The 9,150-nt window shown below is 32.2% G+C and overlaps 1 long non-coding RNA gene across 1 annotated transcript; it reads left to right on the top strand.

The window, feature by feature from the left end:
* Positions 1–1,489: 1,489 nt before the first annotated feature.
* On the top strand, positions 1,490–2,145 carry LOC133198918 (uncharacterized). Its single transcript, XR_009722665.1, has 3 exons — positions 1,490–1,564; positions 1,892–1,928; positions 2,080–2,145. It is a non-coding gene; the product is annotated as an uncharacterized LOC133198918 (long non-coding RNA).
* Positions 2,146–9,150: the final 7,005 nt, after the last annotated feature.

Genomic DNA, 9,150 nt, shown 5'->3' on the forward strand with positions numbered 1-9,150 from the left:
TGTTTATGTTCTGCCAGTATATAATCATTCTCTTTAAAGCATTAATGCATAGAAAAAAAGGTCTGGTTTCTCCATAAATCATGTAATTTGTGTAAAGCTTTTTAAATTAAACATAGTTTTTTTTAAAAAAATGTAAATGAACACATTCAATTACATCTAGATATATCACACCCGTAAAGTAGGATGGATGTGACTACTTCGTCAAACAAGTCCAACTGATATTCTACCCGTAAATTAAATTGTCTTATTTCCTAATCACCCCAAACTTTGCTTTACTTAAAGAAATCAAGTTGTTACTCTTCATTTGAACATACAAGTGATCATCATTTCTGTCATGAATTTGATTGACGCTGAGGTTCAATGAAATTTAAAGTTAAATTACGACAAAGACGTCTGACAAGAGAAAAGATACTTTTATTTTATCAGAAAAGCCCATATATGAACCTTTAACTATGGTCAGTTAAAAAAAATTATAATTATTAAAAGAAATACGGTTTGTTTTCTTTGTACAAGGTAAACAATGCTGGTATGGGGAGGCCTATGCCAATTTCGACGGAAACGGAAGAAAACTTTGATGAAATTATGAACGTCAACATCAAGTCAGCGTACTTTCTCACACAGCAGGCAATACCATTTCTAAAGGCCACAAAGGGTAAGTGTATATTGTAAACATTAAAGGAAAAAGAGATGGACAAGTGATATCTTTATGGTAAATGTATGGATTTAACACTTTATTCAGAATAAAAGCTTGAACCAAATTAAGAATTAATATTTTAATGCGACCTAACATTTGTCCACTTATTCTGACTATACTGTCTCTATCTATTTGTTGAAACATATTTTCTTGAAAGTTGTCGATCAAGAACACAGTGAAAATATTGACTTTTGGACATTATCGGAGCTGAAATCAGGAAGAAAATTGAATAATTTTGTTGTTGATGTTGAAGTTGAGTTAGTTTATGTTTGTTTGTTTATTTTTTTTTTCATTGGTTAAAGAGTAGGAAAATATACACATCTAACGTTATAAAAACTTAGTCTGACTTAACTTTTGTCCAAGCCCTGGGGTCATAAAACTTAGTTGAGCTCACTTTTGTCCAAGCCCTGGGGTCATAAAACTTAGTTGAGCTCACTTTTGATCTCAGTCTCAATTTTCCACTATAAATTCCTTTGGTGAAAGTGAGACTGAGATCAAAAGTGAGCTCGTCTAAATTTTATGACCCCGGAGCCTGCAATTCTGACTAGAATGTCTTTATCTACGCTCATTGAGTCACTTTATGCTTGATGTATCGTTGCTCAAAGATTTTCAATTTTTTTTTCATTCCTTTCAGGTTGCATCATCAATATATCAAGTGTATTATTGTCTACTGTGACATTGAAGGTATTGTTAGTCATTTTAATCAAGCCAAACTAGAAACTGGAAGATACGTTGTTAAACAATGTACAAAGTACAGAAATCACTTATTGCAGAAGACCCTTTCATTTCCTTTCGTGTAGATCCCTGGACATTGTTCTTATTCCATGTCCAAGGCAGCCATGGATGCCTTCACTCGAGGATTAGCACATGGTACGAATTAACTTATTTCTGCACCTATTAAGCACACGGTACGAATTAACTTATTTCTGCACCTATTAAGCACACGGTACGAATTAACTCATTTATTCACCTACTTCACTGTTATGATGTTTAGAGTGTAATATACCGTTAACAAGAAGAAATCTGCTTGACTTTATTCATATATATGCATGAAAATCTGTTTACATTCTTAACTGTGTTAGTCCTGTGTTAAAGGCAAACTATCAATACAACGATCAATGGGCAAATATCAATACAAATAGTTCAATTACTTATACAATTTACAGTACATCTAACACTATCACTCTCCTGTTTCAGAGTTAGCGCCCTTTGGAGTGCGAGCAAATACTACGAGGTATATTTAAACATATGAAATATGTTCCCGTGTGAGAATTGTGGAAACACCTTTTATATAAACTGATGAAACAAATAAATTACCTAATAATGCATTTAAAAAGAATGTATTTGTTCGTATTCAGTCTTTGCATTTTCATTATCATCAACAGGCCTGGACTCATACGAAGCAATTTTCTGAGACGTGATAACGATCCTGGTTTAGGAGATGAAGAATCATACAATAAGGTTATATATTGTGACGAATCATCTCAAAATTTAAAATATAAAAAGGCCATTATCAATATTTATCTAATTGCATACACATTTTATTGAAATTATTATTTTAAATCGTATTTTGAAATTAGATTGAAATATGTAGATAACGAACAGTAATCAAGCTAAACGTCCATTGAAACAATAAAAATTGGGAGCAGAGGTGGGATTAGGTGCCATGCAGGAGAAAGCATCCACTGTCGATTGGTTGAACCGCCGTATGCTCCTTATCATGATCGGGCAAACGGAATTCATACCACCTTTAAGTTTAACAATGCCTTCTTCCATCATTCCATACCGGATATAATAACTCTAAAACTGCAACTGGAAAGATTATAAAATAAATGAAATGTATTCATCAATCAAAAACATTAAATATTGTACAGTTCAGTGATTGTGCAAGTGACATAAATACGAAGCATGCAAAATACTGAAAGAAACTGTCTACATACGATTAATTGGAAATGTTTATATTACAAAATCTAATATTCAGTCTTTCTAGTGAAGAAAGTATATAGTAAGAGGATATTAATGTAAAGCCCTATATTTATTATACAATTATATCTTTTTGTTTTAATAAAGTGTGACACTGAAATACAAGGACTGCTTTAATGCATGCATTTCATATATCCTGTGTTCCAGTTTATTGCTACAAGGGCAAAAAAGAACCCGTCTGGGCGGATTGGGGAGCAGGAAGATGTAGCCTCGGTAGTTTCTTTTTTGGCCTCTGAAAAAGCATCATACATCAATGGAGAAGATATTGTGGTAGATGGTGGACTTCATATTCAGTACTAGAAATTACTGTCACTGCAGCTTCAAAATATTAGTAGAGGATAATTTAAAAAAAAATATCTTTTGAATTGAGACAAATAAAGTATGCAGCAACAAAATTTTACATTTAAAATGTTCAGAACAAATGTAAGTTCTCAACAAGTTAAATTCATGATAAAACCTGAAAAACTCTCTTAAATAGAGATGTAATTTTACTGCGGTTGGCAATTTGTTACCCTGTAGCTGATTACTCAGTTGGAATGATCGTAATCGATAAGAAAATCTGTAACTGATTAGGCAAATATATATACATATATACTAGTATACTACCGATTAGTGTGTGTGTGTGTGAATTTGAACGCAATTTTCTTAAACTTTAATTTTGAAAATACTAAGTATGCATAAACGTAAATAAGTAAGCGTTTTTAAATTGTTTACCATAAAAACAAGTTAAGAGTTTTTGGAAAATATGTACATAAATGTTTTTGAAAATGTTTTTTCTTGAAGAAAAAGATTTCAGCATATGTATACATTTAACATTATATGGTAAAAATATGATATTGTTCATGTTTCACTTTTTGTTTCATTGCTTCAATTGTACATTTGTATTATGGAATTTTATTTCATATATATAATAAGCATACCAGTTACATAAATGAAAACAAACGTTACTCATAAATTGTATGTTTTATATCCCATTTCCGAGGGTGTGTGCTCTATGCCCTGTTCACAGATTTGCATTATTTGTAGATTATTTCAGATCGATTACTGTTCATTATTTACATTGTAAACCTGTGCTGCTATATAGTAGGAAGTTACTCTGGTATCAGGCAATTCCTTGGTATATATAAGTCTCACAAATGGTTTGTCACTTTGATATTGATTGTTAAGTTCAAAATTAAATATACAAGATCATTCTTTCAACTGTGCTACATGTATTTATGAATATCACTGTTTGTAGAATTAAAACTCAATGGATGATAAGTAAATATTTTAATGGTTTTTCATTGTTGTTTTAAAATTGCAAAACCAGTTGGTAAAAATGGTTATTTTTGTGCAAACTCTGTTCTAAATTAATATATATTTTTTACTTTGTGTTTATTATTATCAAGAATAACCGTAGCTGCAGAGTCAACAAAAGTCGGAACAGTCGGCTTACAACCCACTGAGTCTTCACAAGTGGGCTTGGCTTTACGCACGAATAGCTTCATCACACATTCAGACAATAATCTCTTATCGGTTTGAAAATACATGTACACATGATACAAGTGAACAGTCAGCTTTTCAGAGTCAGGGGTACTTGTGTTAAAAATGACCATGCGGTAATATTCAATGATATGATATTCTGTAAACAACAGTAAATTAAAACACAATTTAAATAAGTGTTTTTTCTGTATTTGAAAAAATATGCAATTTGAAAGCCAGTTAATATGAAACTCATAAATAATGTTTGAATGTTGGATTCATTTTCAGATGTTGATGGATTGTGTGATTTCTTAAGCGAAGAAATGGCCAGTGAGGCCAATTTTAAAATAATGTTTGCTTGCCCTCTCCCCACCCAGGATGAAAAACTTGGGTCGATAGTTAGGTGAGAAATTTTTTCCCCAGAAAATTTCAATTTCAATGCTGAATTTTCAAAATCTATTTTCCAGAATGCATAAAAAAATTGGCTTCCTGAATGTCCAAAACAAAGTTTTGAGTCGGGCCATTTCTAGCCAGTCGGTCGGGAGAGTGCAACCAAACAATTTTTTAAACATGGCCTGATATTTATATCACCTACTACATCCACTTTTCGAGTTTTAGAAAGGACAAGTAAATGATCTGTATCCTGAACAAACCGCAAATCATTTAATAACAAAATAAAAATTATTATTTTTGAATCAATATATCTCAATAACAAATTAATCTCAAATTTTTAAACAAAAATTACTCAGCATTGAAAATATATTGAAAGAAATTTAAACAAAAATGATGAGTATATATTTAGTAATGGGACAGAGCACAGGTATGGGAGCATTTCAGAATTGTCACTGTTATACTATCATTTGATACTCTTGTCAGGAGGATAATTATGTTATATCATTATAGTGAGCTATAAATGAAGCAGTTCTGGATCAGATCTAAAGGGTCAAAAGATAGTATCAAATGGTTATTTTTATGCCCCGCCATGAATATGGCCGGGGCATATAGTGTTTGTCATGTCCGTCTTCCGTCCTTCCGTCACACTTTGCATTTCGCTTTGTTCAAAGCTCAGTTTCAAAGAAACTATCCAAGATATTTTTATCAAACTTCATATGCTGATAGATATTGATGTGAGCTATGCAACTGCATCAACATTTTTTGACCTTGACCTTTCTTTTGACCTTTACCTCACTTTTCTTAAATTAGTGTTTAGCTCAGTTTTAAAGATACCATTCAAGATAGTGTAATCAAACTTCATATGTTGATACATACTGATATAAGTTATTCAACTGCATTACCATTTTTTGACCTTGACCTTTCTTTTGACCTTGACCTCACTTTTCTTAAATTAGTGTTTAGCTCAGTTTTAATGAAACCAATCAAGATATTTTTAACAAACTTCATATGCTGATACATACTGATGAGAGCTATTCAACCGCATCAATATTTTTTACCTTGACCTTTCCTTTGACCTTGACCTCACTTTTCTTAAATAAGTTTTTAGCTCAGTTTTAAAGATAGAATTCAAGATAGTGTTATCAAACTTCATATGCTGATACATACTCATGAGAGCTATTCAACTGCATAATTATTTTTTGACTTTCACCTTTCCTTTGACATTGACCTCACTTTTCTTTAATTAGTGTTTAGCTTAGTTTTAAAACCATTCATAATATTTTTATCAAACTTCATATGCTAATACATACCGATGTAACCTTTCAACTGCATAAACAATTTTTTTTGACCTTGACCTTTCATTTCACCTTGACCTCACTTTTCTTAAATTTGTGTCAAACTTCATATGCTGATACATACTAATGTAAGCTATTCAACTGCATCAATATTTTTTCACCTTGACCTTTCCTTTGACCTTGACCTCACTTTTCTCAATTTGTGTTAAAATGTTGCATAACTAATATACCCTCGACGGGGCATTCATGTCCTATGGACATATTTCTAGTATATACATGTATGAATGAACAATACCAAACATCATTCGTTATTTAATATCACATAATTCCACTTTTTCTTCGTGCATCTTAAATAATTTAAGAAAAAAAAGAAACAAAGAAAAGCCTGTGTGTAAATGCATTGATAGAAAATTATCAATGGTGATTTTGGTGTTTGTTTCCTGGAAATAAAAAAAAATTATTGGAAACATTCATGAAAAGGTGAAAAGGTTGTTTCGTTATATAATTCGTATATCCTGTATTTGTAAGCCCTTCACCGGTATATGGTGACGTCTCTATTTGAGTGAAAAATTCTCAAAAGTGACGTAAAACAACATACAATCAATCAATATTCCCAACTAAAATGAATTTGAATTACCATATCTATATTGGATTCCGAAACTTCATAAAAATCCTTACAAACAAAGATACACAGCGGGTTCCAGTAAATGTTCAACCAAGCCTCTTTCTTTACTCCTCACAAAGATATTAACAGTAGTGATTTAGAAACATCAAGAGTACTGTGCAACAATATATTCAAGAAGTGGTGTAAGTCAGATGTGGATACTAAACAAATCCAAGGAACTTTTGGAACATTTGAAATCACAAAATTTTACCAAAATCAACAACATAAAAACTTACGACTTTTCAACTTTATATAATAATTCCCTACGATAAATTGAACTCCAGACTTTCTGACGTCGTTGACAGCTGCTTTTTTCACTAAAAATGGAACTCGTAAATTTACTTACCTTGTCATTGGTCATTTGAAAAATAACTTTGTTGAAAAACAATCTGATTGTACACACAAGTACTCTGAAGTTAACATTATAAAGATGCTCGAATTTCTGATTGACAATATCTATGTGGTTTTTGGAGACCAGGTCTTCCAACAATCTATTGGAATTCCATTTGGTACCAATTGCGTCCTGTTCTTAGCAGACCTATTTTTGTAGCAGAATTTTTTCATTTTTTTTACGTGAAAAGAAGAAAACACTTGCTGTGGCCTTCGACATTTAGATATATCGACGACGTATTGTCAATTAAGAATGGTTATTTCCATTCTTATGTCGACACGATATATCCCGGTGAGCTTGAGATAAAAGATACCACCCAGTCTGACACATCTATTTCATATTTGGATATTTTATTAGAAAAAGACGTTAATGATAATCTTACATCAAAGCTTTATGATAAACGTGATGACTTTAACTTTTCAATCGTCAACTTCCCTAACTTATGCAGCAATATACCCTTATCACCTGCATACGGGGTTTATATCTCTCAGTTGATTCGATACGCCAGAGCTTAATCTACGTATGAACAATTTCTTAAACGAGGTAAATTATTGACAAACAAGTTGATGAAACAAGAATATCAGCAGTCTCTTTTAAAATCATCATTTCGTAAGTTCTATGGTCGATACAATGACCTTGTCAGCAAACACAATCTTTCATTAAGTCAATGCTGACTGACTTTTTTCATACTAATTGTTAGGCCATTATTTACACACTGATTTGTCCACTGATTTTTCCGTTATATTTATTGAATTCTTTCAAAATTGTAAATTATATGGCCTCTTTATCTAGTGACCTTGAAATGCACAATTTTGGAAGAGGAACCCTCGTTTATCATCACTATGCACTTAGTTGTTTTGTTTAATACCAAGAAGCAGAGAAGACGATTTTAAAATAATGAACTTTGACTATATAATGACAGACCCCCCCCCCCTCCCCCCTTTAAACCCGTTACCCTGTGGAAATAAACTTCAAAATTTTGAAAAGACGCTCTTTTGATCATCATAACTATGCACTTAAAATATCTGCTTAATACCCAGAAGCAGAGAAGAAATCAAGGCCTTTTTACTACATTATCAAAAATAATCAATAGAGTCCCTCCCTAAAACAAAAGCCCTTGAACCAGGTAAAGGGCTCTGGTGTTCGGGGGGTGGAGGGGTCTGTGGAATATATAGTGGCATTGTACTTTGAAAATCAGTGCATAGTTAAGATGAGTAGGGGTGCTTCTTCCAGAATTGTGAAAATTGTGGAACCGGGTCAAGGGTTCAGGTGGATGGGGGTCTGAAAAATGCATTATTTCCTTGAAAGTCTTATTCTCTTCTCCTGGGAATTTAGCAGCAAGGGTGCTTCTATCAAAATTGTGAATTTCGTCTCTCCTTTGTCAGGGAATCTGGTGTAAAGGGGGGCTTTGTTGAGTCTATAATTAAATGCATTATATATTTGAAAATGTTCTTCTCTGTTCCTGGGCATCTTGAAAACAAACAGTATATAAAGTTGTAATAAGCAAGCATATTTTTAACAGATTTTTGAAATTCTGCACCACTTGGTCAATCTATTAATTTTGTATTATACTGAAAGAAGTTATTCACCTTAATTATCCACCTATGATAATTAATCACCTAAAATAAAGCAATTGAAGTCAGTTGAATAACAGAATTATACAAGATACAAGGATGTTTTTTATAATATCTAATAAAAGGTAGTTTCATATTTATTAATGGTCAAGTAGACTTTTAGATAGTAGATATATAAAAATGGGACAAAAATAACATCTTTGTACATTAAATGTTCTTCGAAGACTAAGAGAGACCAATTTGAGTAGGAATGAGATTGGTTTATTAAAGAGCTCAAGAACTATTGTTTCATTTAGCCCGCTTGGGGATAGTAACAAATGGGGCAAGTAAAGACATAAGCAGTAATTAGATCAAGATTTAGTTTTGTGACTGGGCATTAAATTAATTTTTTTGCTTATCCCTGGTCATCCTATTTCTTTTCCTTTTGGGCAACACAGCTTCATTTATCAGCTAATTTCATATTCGAACTATGGATCCTTTATAGTGTTACATTATACTCAGGTGAACGTTAAGACCCCAAGGCCTCTTCTTTAAAGTAAGTAATCTCTTCTTGTATAGAGAGGGTATTTATAGGCATTGCCTGTTACCCAATTTATTCATTATTTTGAACATTGTTTAAATCGTAATCTCTTCTTAGAGCACAATGTGTAGGAGTTTCCAAAATGCAGAATAGTAAGTATTAGAAATCAAAAGAG

The sequence above is a fragment of the Saccostrea echinata genome, unplaced genomic scaffold, assembly GCF_033153115.1.
Source record: "Saccostrea echinata isolate AGI-Se365-2 ecotype Australia unplaced genomic scaffold, CSIRO_AGI_Sech_v1 ptg000033l, whole genome shotgun sequence".
NCBI lineage: Eukaryota > Metazoa > Mollusca > Bivalvia > Ostreida > Ostreidae > Saccostrea > Saccostrea echinata.